This window comes from Diceros bicornis, chromosome 32, assembly GCF_020826845.1.
Source record: "Diceros bicornis minor isolate mBicDic1 chromosome 32, mDicBic1.mat.cur, whole genome shotgun sequence".
Lineage (NCBI taxonomy): Eukaryota > Metazoa > Chordata > Mammalia > Perissodactyla > Rhinocerotidae > Diceros > Diceros bicornis.
Window position 1 is genome coordinate 38,951,505 of NC_080771.1, and position 19,335 is coordinate 38,970,839.

Genomic DNA, 19,335 nt, shown 5'->3' on the forward strand with positions numbered 1-19,335 from the left:
AAACTTTCTGATCATAAAACTGAACTGGGTAAGAAATTATAGAAATCTGATAGAAAAACTGACTTCATAAAGCTGCTAACAAAAAGATTGGGATCAAAAATGGATTACACAGGACTGAATGAACGGATAAGGATGATTATAATTTTTATGATTTTTCGTTTGAAGAATTGCTGAATTTTTAATGTTTTGTTTTTTCAGATTTAAGGAAAACTTTTTCTCTTTTCTCGTAAGCTAGCTATGATTTATAGCAATTTGGCAAATGATACTTTTGTAAGGAAAATTGAGATATTTCTTTTTCTCTCTACCTGATCCCTCCAGAATTTAAAAACTCTTAGTAAGTGAGTATTGTTGTTTTCATGGCAAAATAGTTATTTGCATAAGTTCAATAAGAATCTGTTCTCCTTATAACAGGACACAATTGGAAACACTGGTTATATTACCAAGGTTGTGACTGGAACATCATATTTGCAATATAACCATACAGTTTTGAGGAATGAAGATTGGACTTTATGGAATAAAGCCGCGTGGAAATATTGGCCTGGTACCTTATGTTCCAAGCAGCACTTACCAGGATAAGTAAAGAATGTCACTTATCTGGCAGGTACAAGGAACCTCGAAATACTTGGGGGAAATCTCAAAAGAGAGGAATTCACCCAAATCTGTAGGTATTACAGGCGATGTCTGATGACAAAATCCTTGGCTTGGCTTTCCTGGCCTCGAGAGGCCTTTAAAGTTCAATCTGAGATTCCTTATAAAAAGTTCCAGCAAAGCAGATTTAAAAGAGCTTGTATGATCAATTGCTATTCTTGCTGTACTTATGTAAATAATTGGGCCACATTCATTGAAACTACTTATTTTGAAAACTAGTTAGTTTTAATTTGGCTATCTTAATAAAAATGAGGGTGATTTTAGAGAGAAAAATTATATTTCAGTGAAAACTCTAGTATACATTTGTGGATATTAGATCCTAGTTTTGTTAATTGTCTTTTGAGGTTTTTGTTTTATATCTGTTTACTGGAGTAGATCCTGATTTCTTCTAGCCTCCTAAAATATCTGCCTACAGATGTCCAAACTAACGTTTTTCATTTTTTTCCATCATTTTCATTTGGAATCACTGAAAACTGAACCTACCCTTTTTCCTGAAGCCTTACAAACTGAAGCTGATGGACTTGATATAAACTTAAGAGATTACCCGTTGACATCATCAGAGACATTTTAAACTGCAAAAGACGCTTTGACGCTGACATCTAAAAATCTTCTTCACTGGCTGTCCTCTAAACTCAGAAACTGCTTTACAACTTGCTCCAACCATTAACCTTGTTTTTCTTTCATTTACATAGAAATGCTTCTATTAAATACTTGATTGCTTGCTTCCACAATATAGGCGAAACCTTGAGAGCCCACCTGCATCACCACCTTCTAAAATGAACTTAATTAAACTGATCTGTTATCAGGACAAAGAAATGTGTTCAGTGAGATGAAACAATCTACCAACACAGCTTCTGGACTATGAAACTTCTTTGAGTTTCAAAAGGACTGTGAAACTTCTAGGGAAGTTTCAGAGGAGGGAACTGATGGTGCTCAGGGCAAGCTACCCCAGGAGCCACCACTCTGGTATGTGGATTATTTCAAGCTGAAGACAATAAGGACTCAGAGAACTCAGGAAGAATATTTGAGTTTCCCCTCCCAAACTGCCTAAAGAATTTAAAACAAAAGATTTGTTTCAGGAAGGAGTTATTATCATGATGGCTGTAAAGATAATGTAGGATAGATGGTACAATAGGAAAGGCATCAACCCTCTTTTATCAAAAACTCTGTCTCTCCCTGACCACATTATCTATAGATGACCCTGAAAAGAATTGTCTTCCTGGCCTCTGAAGTCCCAGACCACTACCCACCCCCAACACGCTCCTCGCCTTTAGCTGCAATACTTAAACAAGTAGCTTAGACAGAGGGACAAGTTGCTCATTTCTAAGTTTCTCCCATCTATACATGTTATTAAACTTGGTATTATTGTCTCCTGCTAACCTGTCTTGTTAATTATTTGGCCAGCCATAAGAACCTTAAGGAAAAGGGCAGAGGGAGAGTCTCCCTCTACCTCGACACATACCAGACTGGAAACCAGAAGTCTCATAGACATTTTTTTGACTTCTTTACGGAGATATAATTGACATTCACTCAGTAAGCTGCACATATTTAAAATATACAATTTGATAAGTTCTGAGATATAAATAAACCCATGAAACCACTGTCACAGTCAAGATAATGAAGATATCCATCATGGCTAAAAGTTTCCCCATGTCTCTTGGCGATCCCACATTCTCACCTCTCCTTCTCCCAGACAAATACTGATCTGTTTTCTGTAATTATATATCAGTTTAGAGTTTGTTGAAAATTATAAAAATGGAGCAGTAGAGTGTGCATTCCTTATTCCTGGGTTCTTTCACTCAGCATACATTTTTCAGGTTTATCAACTTTGCAACATGGAAGAACACTTTTTTACTGCATAATTTTCCATTGTAGGTGTATGTCACTGTTAGTTTGTCCATTCATCTGTTGATGGATATTTAGATTGTTTCCAGTTTTCAGCTATTACAAATAATGTTTCTATGAACATGCAAGTCTTTATGTGGATATATGGCTTCATTTACTTTGGGTAAATACTGACGAGTGGAATTAATAATATATGTGGTAAATTTTTGTTTAACTTTTCAAACAAATGGCAAAATTACCAAGTTATTATAACATTTTGTATTCATAAAAACATTGTATGAGAGCATCCATTTCTCCATATCTTTAACAAAATTTTATATTGTCGATTGTTTTTATTTCAATCATCCTAATAGGTGTGATTTTAATTTTTATTACCTATTGACTATTGATGTGGATTCTATCTTTATGTGCTTATTTGCCATCCACATATCTTCTTGAGCAAAATGCTTGTTGAAATTCTTTTCCGTTTTTTTTATTGTGATGTTTTCTTTCATATGATCAAGTTTTGAGAATTACTTTTTTTTTTTTTAATTGTTAGGTAGTTTTATTATTGTGATATTCACACATGCCATTGGCACATAGTAGACACTAAAACATTTGATGGATGAACGAATGAATGAAGGAAAACAATGTTACATTGACAACTGGTACACATACACTATTATTTCTCTCTCTGGTTTGCAGAAATGAATCAATTTCAAAGAAACACAACCAAAACTTTGATGAATGAAGAGACAACTGAACATTTACAAGCCACATTTTGGCCACTAGATACAAGTCTTTTATGAGGTATATTATTTGAAAATATATTCTCCCAGTTTCTAGCTTGTTTTTTCATTCTGTTAGCCATATCTTACAAATATCAAAAGTTTTAATCTTGATGAAGTCCAATTTACCAAATTGTTCTTTTATTGATCATGTTTTTGGTGTCCAATATAAGAAATATTTGCCTAACTCTGTCAGAAGTTTTTCTTATGATTTCTTTTAGAAATTTTGTAGTTTTAGGTTTTACATTTAGACTTATCTGTCAATTTTGAGTTAACTTATGTATATCGTTCAAGATGTGGTTCAAAATTCTTTCCTACATATGGATATCCAATTGTTCCAGCAACTACTGTTTAAAAGACTACTTTGTCCACTGAATTGCCTTTATACCTTTTTCAAAAGTCAGTTGTCTGTATTTGTGTGAATCCATTTCTGGATCCTCTCTTTTGTTCCACTAATCTGTCTATTTTTATACTAATATCATATTCTCTTTATTGCTGTAACTTTATAATAATTCTTGTGTTCATCTTTCTCTCTCAAGGTTGTTTTGGTATTTTAGATCATTCTATTTTTATATGAGATTTAGAATTAGCTTTTCAGTTTTCTGCAGAAATAATTGTTATGATTTTGAGTGGGATTTATTTGAATCTATACATTAATTTGGAGATGGTGTATTTTTCTATTTATTTAGGTTTTCTTTAATTTCTGCCAGTAATGTTTAGTAATTTTCAGTGTACACATCTGACACATCTCTTGTCAGGTTTATTTCTAAATACTCATCTATTTATGCTATTGTTGATGGTTTTTCCTTTCAGTTTTTTGAGATATAGTTAACATACAGCACTGTACAAATTTGAGTTGTACAGCATGATGACTTTACTTACATATAATCTAAAATGATTACCACAATAAGTTTAGTTAATATCCATCATCTCATTTAAATAAAAAAGAAAAAAATATTTTTTCCTTGTGATGAGAACTTTTAGGATCTCCTCTCTTAGCAGCTTTCAAATATACCACAGAGCTGTGTTAACTATAGTCATTATATTGTACATTACATCTTCAGTACCTATTTATCTAATAATTGTACTTTTTACTATTTTCATCCAATTTCCTCACCTGCCATCTCCTGCCTCTTGTACCTACGAATCTGATCACTTTTTCTATGACTTTGTGGTTTTATTTTTCAGAGTCTACATATAAGTGCAATCATACAGCATGTTTTCTCTGTCATAACTTATTTCACTTAAATAATGCTCTAAAGGTCCATCCAAGTTGTCACAAGTGGCAGAATTTCCTTTATTAAGGCTGAATAGCATTTGATTGTGTGTGTGTGTAGATAGATAAATATCACATTTTCTTTATCCATTTATCCATTGATGGACACTTAAGTTGTTTTAATGTCTTGGCTATTGCAATTAAGGCTGCAATAAACATAAGGTGCAGCTATCTCTCCAACATACTGATTTTATTTACTTCAGATATATACTGATGATGCACATATTTAAAATATACAATTTGATAAGTTCGCCTTTAGCTGCAATACTTAAGCAAGCAGCTTAGACAGAAGGATGAGTTGCTCATTTCTGAGTTTCTCCCATGTATACATGTTATTAAACTTGGTATTATTTTCTCCTGCTAACATGTCTTGTTGATTATTTGGTCAGCCAGAAGAACCTTAAGGGAAAGGGCAGAAGGAGATTCTCCCTTTCCCCCTACAATACCCAGTAGTGGGATTGCTCGATCATATAGTAGTTTTATTTTTAATTTTTTAAGGAATCTTCATAATGTCCTCCATAATTACAATCACCAACAGTGATTATAACAACACAAGGGTTCCCTTTTCTCCATAAGCTTACCTGCACTTATTATTGCTTGTCTTTTTGATGACAGCTATTCTAACAAATATGAGCTGATATCTCATTGTGGTTTTGATTTGCCTTTCCCCAATAATTAATAATGTTTCTATGTACCTTTCTATGTAGCTGTTCATCATTTGTATATCTTCTTTGGAAAAAGTGTCTATTGAGGTCATTTGCCAATTTTAATTGGACTATTTGTGGGATTTTTGTGATTGAATTGTATGAATTCTTTATGTATTTTGGATATTAACTCCTTATCAGATATGTCCTTTGCAAATATATTTCTTATGCCATAGGTTACCTTTTCATTTTGTTGATGATTTTTTTTTTGCTGTGCATGAGCGTTTTGTTTGATGAGGCCCCACTTGTTTATTTTTGATTTTGTGCTGCAGGCGTCGCATCCAACAGATTATTGCCGAGACTCATCTCAAGGGACTTTTTCCCATTTTATCTTCTAGCACTTTCATGATTTTACATCTTACATTTAAGTCCTTAATTTATTTTAAGTTAATTTTTGTGAGTAGTATATGACAGGGGTCTATTTTCTTTCTTTTATGTGTGAAAATCCAATTTTCCCAGCATTGTCTATTGAAGAGATTGTCTTTTCTCTACTGAATAATCTTATCTTCCTGCCAAATATTAGTTGACTGTATATGGGCGGGTCTATTTCCATTTATATGTGTCTTTTTTATCTCTTTCATCAGTTTTATAGTTTTCATTGTAAAAATCTTTCACCTCCCTGATTAAGTCTATTCATAAGTGTTTTATTATTTTTGATGCTATTGTAAATGGGATTATATTTTTCAGAAAATTTGTTATTAGTGTATAGAAATACTACCAATTTTTTTATGTTAATTTTTTATCCTTTAAATTTACTGAATTTATTGATTAGATCTAACAGTTTTTTGGTGGAGTCTTTAGGATTTGCTGTATATAAAATTATGTCATCTGTGAATAGAGACAATTTTACTTTTCTCTTTCCAATTCTGATAACTTTTATTTTTTTTCCCTTGTCTGTTTTCTCTGGCTAGGGCTTCTAGTACAATGTTGAATGGGAGTAGTGAGAGTGGGCACCCTTGTATTGTTTCCAATTTTGGGGAATAAAGCTTTCACCCTTTCACCTTTGAGTATGATATTAGCCACGGCTTGTCACATATGGCCTTTGTTATATTGAGGTACATTCCTTCTATACCTAATTTGTTCCTTGATGCTGTTTTCTGCAATCTTGCTAAACTCACAGTTCTAGTAATGGCAGAAGTAAAAAAAGTTAATTTAACAATTGTCTCTATATTTCATTTTTATAGAACAAATCCAATAATGAAATTAAATGTGTGCTGTAATTCGATAACTCTGTAGCTTTAAATTAGAAATAACAATTTTACACTCACACTTGTGCATACAAAAATATCACTTCAGACTTTTTCCATGGGATATGCATTTTTTCAGTGTGATATGGTGTATGTGAGCATGTGTGTGTTTGAGCAGCATTAGCTATATAAAAAGTTTGAGAAGTGTATGTCAATGATAAAGTGTGATTATTGCTGGGAAGGTGGGAGTTTACATTTCCTCATTTTTCTTATTGATTTCATGTTTTCTCCTATGTTTCCCTTAATATATGAACATATATTACTTAAGTAATAAAAAAGGAGAAATTATGTAAATAAAATAATTAATAATAAAATGTTCATATAAATCTAATGTATCAGAACACTAAAGAGGCAAAAATTTAAGTTATTTGAAAATAAATTTGAATAATGTTAAATATTTTATTTCTCATTCAATTCTGGTTTTTTTTATATTTTAAATTTATCCAAATATAGGCAAACTAAGACATAAACAGAGAGCTTCATTCTCCTGCTTCTCTTTCAAGTAATAAGGAATATTGAGTTATTCACCTCTGTTAACTTCAATTTGTATATTGTCACTCTTTAAAGAAACTCTCTTCTGATTTTCCTAATTTGGGGAGACTCCAGACTCCACAGACCTGTGTACTTCTGTTCCTTTACCTGTTCCTCAATGATTTGGATGTCAACCCCTCACTGTTTCTAAAATTGTCACCATCTTTTTTCAGACAGAACCAACATACTTCATGTGGGCTGTGAAACACAAATATTAGTCTAATTTGCTCTAAGAGGTATTCAGTGCATCTTCCTGACTCTCATAGTCTATGATCTAAATGTGACTGTATGTAATCTCCCAAAACACCTAGGCACAATAACCTCCAATGTCTGCCTACAGATGGCTGACCTCTCCTGGGTTGAGGAGCCTCTAAATTTATTCAGTAATACCGCATACACCACTTTCACATTTATGTATCCAGACAAGTACACCACTTCTATTAGGTGATAGCCATCCTAAATTTATCTTGTGAGGGCACATAACCCTACAAGACAATGTTGCTAGTAATCAGTATTGTGTTGTTCTTGATTCTTTAGGACATATCTTGGAATCCTGAATGCTTATCTTCAAAACTGTCTTCCAAAGGGGAGAACTAAGGCCCTGGCCTTCTGCTTATCTCATTTGACCTTTGTGAGCCAATATTTATTCCCCATTTTGGCACACTCCAGAGCAGGACCAAGTTGTGTCTCTTTTCTATATCATTTGCACTCCTATATTTAATCCTTTCATATTTAGTGTCAAAAACAAAGAGATTGTTGAGGCTCTGAAAAAATCTGAGCAAACATATTTTTCTGAAACAAAGTAGACTATAACATTAATAATATATTTTATCAGGAAATATAATTCAATACCTTTGACCAGAATGTAAAGAAGGATAAGGAAAATATTTCTGTTAGACTTTTTTCCCAAAGTATAGGTTGCATATGCAGACAGTAAAATATTGTGACATGTGGATATATTGGTTTCACTATTTTATATTTGATGTCTATAGAATATTTATTTTATATTCTTATTTTTACAACACTATATTTGATTATCTTTATTGAAAAACTATGTTATTGATATTTTTAATTTCATGATTATTTTGGCTTTGTATGAGTGTAGATGCATTATAATTGGAGAGGTCTAGTTTTCATTGCTTTTCATTTTTCCTCCCTAAGAATGAGAAAATGTATATTTAATGGGATATTTCTATTTTGACAGGTTTTAGCAGAAAGATTTTTGAAAGTCCATAGTTAACAATACCATATTTTGTACTTAAACATTTCTTAATAGGATATATTTCATGTTAAGTGTTCTTATCATAATAAAAAAATACAAAAACACTTAAAAAGCATATCTATAAGGCATTCTGGGGTTGCAGTATACCATATTTGTTGTAAACATATTCCCAAATGAAAAGCACCATCAAAAAGACTTTCCCAAAAATAACTGCTCTATTTATTCATTTATTCTAATTACTTTTGATTATGTAATATTCTTTATTTCCCATTCACTTCTACTGTGTGGTTTGAAAAAGGATCCTGTCAGATTTTCAAATGGATCTTGTTTCCTGTTTACACATAGACATGCAGTGCTTGAAGCCACATAGAAGAAAATGCCAATGAAGAATAATTTTTAATTCCATGTTTGCTTGGACAAGAGGTGGGGCATACCAAATAAAAGGCCACAGATAAATATGCTTAATAATCTCCACTCCAAAAGGAGTTATTCATTTCTATAGTTGGAAAAACAACAACAAAATTGTAACACATTCTTCATTTGTATCATAAAAGGAGTTTTTGATAACAAATATTTTAGACTTATTTAAACTTATCTATAATGTAAAAAGAATAAAGAATTTCAAGTAAGTCACTAATTTTAAAATATTTTGCCAGTGGGGAAGTCAAGATGGCAGTGTAGGCAGACTCTGAACTCACCTTCTCCCATGGACACAGCCAGTTTACAATTACTCTTGGAAAAATTACCCCTGAGAGAGAACTGAAAACTGGATTAGAGGAACCCCTGCAATAAATGACAATCTTGATTGAGGTGGAAGAGGCAGAAATTCCCTTCTGGAGAGAAAAAACACCACCTCCACATGCTGCAATGCTTCACGGCCACCCAAGAGCAACCCAAAGGTACACAGCCCTCTCTGGAGGAGAGGGGGCCTGGAGTCAGGGAGCATGCTGCTATAGGCATTTTTCGGACCAATCACAACTAAAATGAGTGGCATAATATCTGACTTTTCTTGCTGTTAGCAACATTGAGGAACACTCCCAGAAAAGCTGGTTCACACAGAAATTAAAGCTGGCTCTTAAAGGGCCCACGCATAACTAACTCGTTTTGGAAAGCAACCTAAAATCACCAGAAAGAAAGATGCACAGTCCTTTGGTGAAAAGAGACTCACCTGATAGGCTCTGAGTGCATCTTGGTGAGAGGTGAGAGCTCTCCAGGGATTGGGACATTGGCAGTGGCCATTGTTGTGACCTGGTGTGGGTGTACTGACACAGATGCTGGCAGGCACCATTGGAGTTCTTCCTGTGGCTTGCTAGACCAGGGTCTGCCCCACCCACTATAGCACCAATTTAATCCAGCTCAGCCAGGGTAGGCAACATACCTTAGGAACTGGCCCACTCAACAACAAGCCCTAAGGCAACCTGTGGGCCTGCTAAGTGAACTGCCTGTAGTCTCTGCAGCCTGGCAAGTGGACCCACCTCTGTGGGGCAGGGCATGCACAAGGAGCAGATGGAGAGTGTGGGGCAGTGGTAGAGTGTGTGGTGCTCCTGCTTTGGAGAGACTGGGTCCACTTCAGCAGGTTCAGGCACGAGCACAGGGCAAGACTGTGTTGACTATGTGTGCAGACTTGTGGGCGGTGGGGCTTGTCAGCTGCAGAAGACTTGTGTTCTCAAAGAGTCACATAAGGGATTGGTCCCACCTTCCAAAGCCTTAAACAATTGGGTGCTCCCATGCCTGGGGCCAGCCACACATAGCTGCAATCCTCAGAGAGCTGACAAGAGACATAAAGGCTGGAGGCTTATAGGAATTGTAAACCCCTGATCCTAGCAACCTTCCACACTGGGAGCCTACTCACTTAATAGATATACTGCAACAGGAATGTGCTATTAGACCTTGCAGCCAACTGTGCTGGGGTTTCCCACACTCGATAAAGAGACTGAAGGGCCCACAACAACTACAAGCAGCTGAGCATTACAACACCTGGCCAAGAGCTTAGCTCAGCCCCTCTGGGCACCTATGCAGAGAGCAACCCTGCCACAACAGAGGGACACATGTAGCCCACATAGGGGTCATTCCTGGAACATTTGGAACTGAGGGAAGCACACTACTGGGCCTCATAAGGCATCATTTATATAAGGTCACCTATCCAAGAGAAGGAGAATTAGCTGACCTACCTAATATGTAGACACAAGCACAGAGAAAGAGACAAAATGAGGAGGCAAAGGAATATGTTCCAAGTAAGGGAACAGGACAAAATCCCAGAAAAGGAACTAAATGAAACATAAATGAGCAACCTACCAGATGGAGTTCAAAAAAAGAGCGTTAAGGAGGCTCACTGATCTTGGGAGAAGAATGGATGACCTCAGTGAGAACGTCAACAAAGAAATGGAAGATATAAAAAAAAAAAATCAGAAATGAAGAATACAATACTGGAAATGAAAAATTCACTAGAGGGACTCAAAAGCAGAGTAGAGGATACAGAAGAACAGATCTGCAAGCTGGAGAAAGGACTAGAAGAAATCACCCAAGCTGAACAGATAAAAGAAAAAAGAATGAGAAAGAGTGAGGACAGTCTAAGGGACCTCTGGAATAACATCAAGCACACTAACATCCGTGTTATAGGTGTCCCAGAAGGAGAAGAACGAGACAAAGGGGCAGAGAATATATTTGAAGAAATAATAACTGAAAACTTCCCTAACCTGAGGAAGGAAACTGACATCCAGGTACAGGAAGCACAGAGAGCACCAAACAAGATAAACGCAAAGAGGCCCACACCAAGACACATCATAATTAAAATGTCCAGAATTAAAGACAGAGAGAATCCGAAAAGCCACAAGAGAAAGGCAATAGGTTACATACACCAAGATGAGACGGGATTTATTCCAGGGATGCAAGGATGGTTCACTATTCGCAAATCAATCCACGTGATACACCACATTAAGAAAATGAAGAATAAAAATCACATGATCATCTCAATAAATGCCGAGAAAACATTTGACAAGATACAGCATCCATTTATGATAAAGTTCTGTATAAAATGGGTATAGAAGGAAATTACCACAACACAATCAAAGCCATATATGACAAACCCACAGCTAATATGATTCTCAGTGATGAAAAACTGAAGGCTTTTCCTCTAAGAACAGGAACCAGAGAAGGATGCCCGCTCTCACTACTCCTATTTAACATAGTGTTGGAAGTCCGAGCCAGAGTAATCAAGAAAGAAAAAGAAATAAAAAGGGATTCAAATTGGAAAGGAAGGAGTGAAACTGTCACTATTTGCAGATGACATGATTTTATATATAGAAAACCCTAAAGAATCCACCAGAAAACTTTTAGAAGTAATAAACAAATATGGTAAAATTGCAGGATACAAAATCAACATACAAAAATCAGTTGCATTTCTATACACTAACAATGAAGCAGCAGAAAGAGAAATTAAGAATACCATCCCATTTACAATTGCAACAAAAAGAATAAAATACCTAGGAATAAACTTAACCAAAGAGGTCAAAGATCTGTACACGGAAATCTATAAAAGATTGCTGAAAGAAATTGAAGAAGACACAAAGAAATGGAAAGATATTCTGTGATCTTGGATTGGAAGAATTAACATGGTTAAGATGTCCATACATCCTAAAGCAATCTATAGATTCAATGCCATCCCTATCAAAGTTCCAACAACATTTTTCACAGAAATAGAACAAAGAATCCTAAAATTTATATGGAACAACAAAAGACCCCGAACAGCTAAAGGAATCCTGAGAAAAAAGAATAAAGCTGGAGGTATCACACTCCCTGATTTCAAAATATACTACAAAGCTATAGTAACCAAACAGCATGGTACTGGCACAAAAACAGACATACAGATCAATGGAATAAAATCAACAGCCCAGAAATAAACCCACACATCTATGGACAGCTAATCTTTGACAAAGGAGCCAAGAACATATAATGGAGAAAAGAAAGTCTTTTCAACAAATAGTGTTGGGAAAACTGGATAGCCACATGCAAAAAAATGAAAGTAGACCCTTACCTTCCACCATACAGAAAAATTAACTCGAAATGGAGTAAAGACTTGAATGTAAAACCTGAAACTATGAAACTTCTAGAAGAAACATAGGCAGTATGCTCTTCGACATCGGTCTTAGCAACATATTTTCAAGCACTATGTCTGACAGGGCAAGAGAAACAATAGAAAAAATTAACAAATGGGACTACATCAAACTAAAAATCTTCTGCACAACAAAGGAAACCATCAACAAAATGAAAGACAACCTAACAATTGGGAGAAGATATTTGCAAACCATACATCTGATAAGGGGTTAATCTCCAAAATATATAAAGAACTCATGCATCTCAATAACAAAAAAACTACCAACTCAATTAAAAAATGGGCAAAAAACCTGAACAGACATTTCTCCAAAGAAGATATACAGATGGCCAACAGACACATGAGAAGATGTTCAAAATCATTAACTATCAGGGAAATGCAAATCAAAACTACAATGAGATATCACCTCACGCCCGTCAGAATGGCTATAATTAACAAGACAGGAGACAACATGTGTTGGAGATGATGTGGAGAGAAGGGAACTCTCATACACTGCTGGTGGGAGTGCAAACTGGTGCAGCCACTATGGAAAACACTACGGAGATTCCTCAAAAAATTAAGGATAGAACTACCATATGATCCAGCTATTCCTCAGCTGGGTATTTATCCAAACATCTTGAAAACACTGATGAGTAAAGATACATGCACCCTTGTGTTCATTGCAGCGTTATTCACAATAGCCAAGACTTGGAAGCAACCTAAGTGCCCATCAAGGGACAAATGGATAAAGAAGATGTGGTATATACACAAGGGAATACTACTCAGCCATAAGAAACGACGAAATCCAGCCATTTGTGACAACATGAATGGACATTTCAGGTATTATGCAAAGTGAAATAAGTCAGAGGGAGAAGGTCAAATACCATACGATTTCCCTCATTAAGTAGTAGGTAATAACAACAGCAAACAAACACATTGAGACAGAGATTGGATTGGTGTTTACCAGAGGTGAAGGGAGGAGAGAAGAGGGCAAAAGGGATAATTTGGCACATGTGTGTGGTGATGGGTTGTAATTAGTATTTGGGTGGTGAACATGATGTAATCTATGCAGAAATAGAAGTATAATGATGTACACCTGAAATTTATACAGTGTTACTACAGTAAACAAAAAATTAATAAAAAATTATCATACTAAATTCAACAAGGCATTAGAAGAATCATACACCATGACCGAATGGAGTTTATTTCAGGGATGCAAGCATGGTTTAATGTCCACAAATCAGTCAATGTCATATACCACATTAACAAAATGAAAGTTAAAAATGCTATGATAATATCAATAGATGCAGAAAAAGTATTTGACAAATTCAACACCCATTTATGGTGAGACTCTCAAAAAAGAAGGTAAGGAGGGAATGTACCTCAACATAATAAGGCCATGTATGACAAGACCACAGCTAACATTATACTCAACAGTAAAAAACTGAAAGCTTTACTTCTAAGATCAGGAATAGGACAAGGATGCCCATTCTCACCACTTTTATCCAACATGGTATTGGAAATCCTAGTCAGAACAACTAGACAATTATAAACAAGGTATCAAAATTGGCAAGAAAGAAGTAAAGCCCTCACTAGTTGTGGACAACATAGTTTTATTTATAGAAAATCCTGAAGCTTCCACATAAAACACAGAACTAATAAATGAATTTAGTAAAGTTGCAGGGTACAAAATCAATACACAAAAGTCTGCCGTGTTTCTATACACTAACAATGAATTATCAGAAAGGGAAATTAAGAAAGCAGTTTTGGGGCCAGCCCGGTGGCGCAGGTGGTTAAGTGCGCACATTCCGCTGCGGCGGCCCGGGGCTCGCCAGTTCGGATCCCGGGTGTGCACCGATGCACCACTTGTTAGGCCATGCTGTGGCAGCATCCCACATAAAGTAGAGGAAGATGGGCATGGATGTTAGCCCAGGGCCAGTCTTCCTCAGCAAAAAAGAGGAGGATTGGCATTGGATGTTAACTCAGGGCTGGTCCTCCTCACAAAAAAAAAAAAAAAAAGAAAGCAGTTTTATTTGCAATTGCATCTCAAAGAATAAAATACCTTGGAATAAAAGTACCCTAGGTGGTGAAATAGCCATACACTAAAATCTAGAAGACAGTGATGAAAGAAAAGAAGAATTAACATTGATTCTTAAATGTTTTGAAAAAATTTGAAGTGGAGGGAACACTCTCAAACTCATTTTACCAGACCAGTATTATGCTAATACCAAAGCCAGATAAGGACACTACAAGAAAAGAAAACTAAAGACCAATACCCCTGTTAAATATTGATGCAAAAATTCTCAACAAAATACTAGCAAACTTAAGTTAACAGCAAATTTAATAGATTATACACCGTGATAAAGTAGAGTTTATCTTGGGATGCAAGGAAGGTTCAACATACACAGATGAATATATGTGATACATAGCATCAATAGAATGAAAGATAAAAATTATATGATTATCCAATAGATGCAGAAAAATCGCTAGATAAAATGCAACATCTTTTCATGATAAAATCTGTCAACACATTGGGTACAGAAAGAATGTAACTCAACATAACAAAAGCCTTATATGGCAATCTCTCAGATAACTTTATACTCACTGGTAAAACATTTTCCTGTAAGATCAGAAACAAAATAATAATGGCCACTCTCACCACTCCTATTCAAAAGAGTACTGGAAGTTTTAGTCAGAGCAAACAGGAAAGAAAAGAAAAGAAAAGTCTGCTGTATTGGTGGAAACGTAAACTGGTTCAGCCACTATGGAAAACAACATGGAGGTTCCTCAAAAATTAAAAATAGAACTATGTTATGATCCAGCAATTCCACTTCTAGGCACATATACAAAAAAATGAAAATAAGATCTGAAAGAGATGTCTCCCCTCCCATGTTTATTGCAGCATTGTTCACAACAGCCAAGATATAGACAACCTAAGTGTCTGTCAGCAAATAAATGAGTAAAGAAGAATTGGTATATACCATACATAATCAATTATCATTCAGCCATGAGAAAGAAGGACATCCAGTATCCAGCTATTTGGGACAACATACATGTAACTTGAGGACATTATACTTCATCAAATAGGACTGATAGAGAAAGACAAATACGGTATGATATAACTTATATGTGGAATCTAAAAAAGCTAAACTCAAAGAAACAGAATAGATGGTTACTAAGGTCTAGGGAGTAGGGGAAATGGGTAGATGTTGGTCAAAGAGCACAAACTACCAGTTATAAGACGAATAATCCTTGAGGATCTATTGTACAGCATGATGAAAATTGCTAATAATACTATATTATATACTTGAAAGTGGCTAAGTACACATTAAATATTCTCACCACAAAAAAAGAAATGGTAATTAGGTGATGTGATGGAGGTGTTAGCTAATGCTATGGTGCTAATCATTTTCTAATATGTGTATCAAATTAACACTGTGCACCTTAAACTAACACAATGTTATATCTCAATTTTATTTCAATAAATCTGGAAAAAATGTACAGCATGTGATGCACCTAATATAAACATTGATATCTCAATCAATTCGAACTTCTCCTAGCAATATTTTGATACATTATGCTAACAAATTTTCTCCTCTTTCTCCACTTGAAATAAAAATCCTTAGTCCAACAGGGCTAGAAGAGGATTACAGGGAAGGAAACAAGACAAACCCAAACTTCCATGAATGAAAATGTTTATTAATATATAACAATCACTTACTATATGTCTACATCAACATTAAAAAGTACAATCAGGGGCCCGACCCCGTGGCTTAGTGGTTAAGTGCATGTGCTCTGCTACTGGTGGCCTGGGTTTGGATCCTGGGCGAGCACTGATGCACCACTTGTCCAGCCAAGCTGAGGCGGCATCCCACATACAGCAACTAGAATGATGTGCAACTATGACATACAACTATCTACTGGGGCTTTGGGGGGAAAAAGAAAGGAGGAGGATTGGCAATAGATGTTAGCTCAGAGACGGTCTTCCTCATCAAAAAGAGGAGGATTAGCATGGATGTTAGCTCAGAGCTGATCTTCCTCACCAAAAAAAAAAAAAAAGCAAACAACAAATATAAAACAAATTGTTTGCATCTTATTAACAACTATTTATAGATTTGAATAAAATAAAGTTTGATTTTTACCTTTGGGAAATAAATGTAGAAATGTATTACTAATAAAATATAAATAAGTTTTGTTTTTTGTATTATTTTTTTGTGAAAGTTGGAATTCTTCATTGTGAAATAAATGAACTCCTTACTTTTATATTTAATTCCCTTCAGTGTTAACACTCTTTTACTATAATTTTAAGAATTTTAAAACATCAGCATTTGAATGAGGCTTGCAGATGTATGCAAGTATAAGTAGTCTTGGCTGTTTTTACCAGTTTGACCTACAGCTCAGTAAACTTTGTTATAGACGTACATTCAGATTTAAGGGCAGTGGTGCCTCCCATGAACTGGTTGATCATAAATAAGTCTCTAAAATAAATAAATATTACTGGCAACTCAAATTCAATATATATTTCTGAAGTTGTTAACTGTTTCCCACTGCCTAGAACCATGCCGTCTTTCTGGTTTTGCTTTACCCATTAATGGTTTACTTTGTTTTAATCATCCTGCTTTAAAAATTAATACTTCATTTCAGTGTTAAGAAGTATGGACAAAGTCTATTCACACTGAATTCCCATTACATAGCAGAGTCTGGGGCTCATTGTATGTTCTCAATAAATGCTTGTTACAGGAATTATTAACTTATGTTTCTATGACCTCTGATATCAAAAGTTTTCAATGATGCATTAATTATATTTACAATTTTAGAGAGTTTGTCTTGTCTCCACAAAAAGGTCTATAATTTGTCTTCAGATATTGGAAGCACTCCATAATATATTCCCTAATTCCTTCATCATCTTATGTTTACTACTTTCTCCCCACTTCCACTAGTCACCAGAAGTTCCCACGACTCTCTTTTATGATTTTTTGCCTAACCAGTCAATCAGGTTTCTGGACTATCCTCCCATGATGCTGGAATGATGGACAAAAATCTTTTATGCCACCCCAGATTGAGAATGAAATCTATTCTTGAACCGAAGAAGAATGCTCTAGTGGTGAGCTTCCTAACTCTAAGTTCAAAGGTGGAGGAAACACACACTACATGTCACATGGCCTTGTCTACGTTTGTGCAACTCTTATCCAAGGTAAAGTTTTTTTCTCTCCATCTAGCATCCAATTTTCCTTGTTTAATAATACTAAAAGTTCAGAAAAGATATTAGCATGAAGTTTACTTCTTTCTTTCTTCTAGAAACTTGTATACTAATCATAGAAGATCACTTTTAGATGTAATTTTTAGCTTTAAATACAGTCATATCTCAATGTTTCCTCCCAGAAAAAAGAAAAACCTTTGTACTTTTACTCAGTGAATGTACTACAGTCAAATCAGTCTTACCATTTTGCTTTTATCAAGATCCTCAAAATACACTATATATTCATTAATTTTTACTTAACTGGACTCAAATTTTTTTTTATTTCTCTACTAGATTTCTCATTATATAAATAAAGCATACAAAATACGTCTTTAAATTTATATTTAACTAGAGGCCATTTACTCACTAATCTTGGTAAGACTACGTATTCATATGTTTAAAAATTATTTATATGTTCCTACCTTATGTCATTACATTGAAGTTTTGACTGTAAAACAAACAAAAGACAAAAACACCAAATCATTTCTTACTGAAAGATGTTTGATATGGAAATCCTGGGCAATATTAAGTCTGAGGTACACATTTATATTTTATACTATATGACACTGTCATTTTTATTTTTGGAATTTTTGTATAAATCTATAATATTGATGACCCACTTGAGGTAGCAATTATAAACTTTATCGTAAAACTTCAAATATCAGACTTACTTGACCAGTGTGCATATGATTCCAAATAACTGGTTATTACTCATAATTCAGTCAATTGCAGTAAAAATTCATGGAAGAGGCAGAAGCCACTGAATTGCGCTAAAAACAAATGGAATGAAACCATCACTCATTTTTAAGGAGTTTATATGAAATATGGGTACAATCAATATATGATAGATGTTACTTAGCCTAGGGAGATGAGTGTGCTATTGAAGAAATAACTATATTAAGAAAGTAGCAATATAAACTAAAAATTTCCTAATGCTTTGAAGAGATAAGAAAATTTAATGCAAGTAAAGTATCTTTAAAATATTTCATTTTATGTCTCATCTTAATACAAAACACCAACCAGATGTGAAATTACATATGAAATTAATTTCTATTATATCAAGATGATAATGGTACCTTCCTCACAGGGTTGTTTTGAAGATTAAATTAGACACATTAAAAAACACATTAAACAACACACACACATATACATACATGCATATGCACACACATATACATACATGCGTATGTGCACACACACATAGAACAGAGCCTGGCACATAGTAAGTACTCAAAAACAATAGTTATTATTGTTATTTTTATTATTACTATTGTTTCTATAGTCTATTAGTATTTCTATTATTACTATATTGTTATTATTTCTTTACATTTTAAATATTCATTTAAGCTATTATATATTTGAGAGAGAGAGAGAGAGAGAAAGGGAGAGAACGAAATACACAGGATGCGAGAGAATATACCTGAGAAAAGAGAAGTGAATTTCAATGAGGTGAATCAGAAGTATAATTGTACTCTCTCTCTGGTAAAATTGGTCCATGAGGCCCCCTGGGGAAGAAAGCCACCCAGCATGTTGAATGAGAATGTGTGGGTTGGCTTCCTCACTCACACACACACATACAGGTAGTGTGAGAAAGTAAGACTGTGTTTCTTATTCTGAAATCAATCTGCTGAGCTTCTCAAATTTTATTTCCTACTAGCCAATTGATGTTTTTATTAACCATTTTCTGCCCTTCTGACTTTTCAGGGCACTGCATCGTGCCTTAAGAGTTATTGCCAGAGTGATATTACCTCTGTCCCTCCTTGCTG

General features: G+C 34.8%; 1 long non-coding RNA gene across 1 annotated transcript; it reads left to right on the plus strand.

The window, feature by feature from the left end:
- Positions 1-1,983: 1,983 nt before the first annotated feature.
- LOC131396333 (uncharacterized) lies at positions 1,984-17,506 on the plus strand. Its single transcript, XR_009216463.1, has 3 exons — positions 1,984-2,181; positions 3,178-3,282; positions 17,319-17,506. It is a non-coding gene; the product is annotated as an uncharacterized LOC131396333 (long non-coding RNA).
- The last annotated feature ends 1,829 nt before the right edge of the window (positions 17,507-19,335 follow it).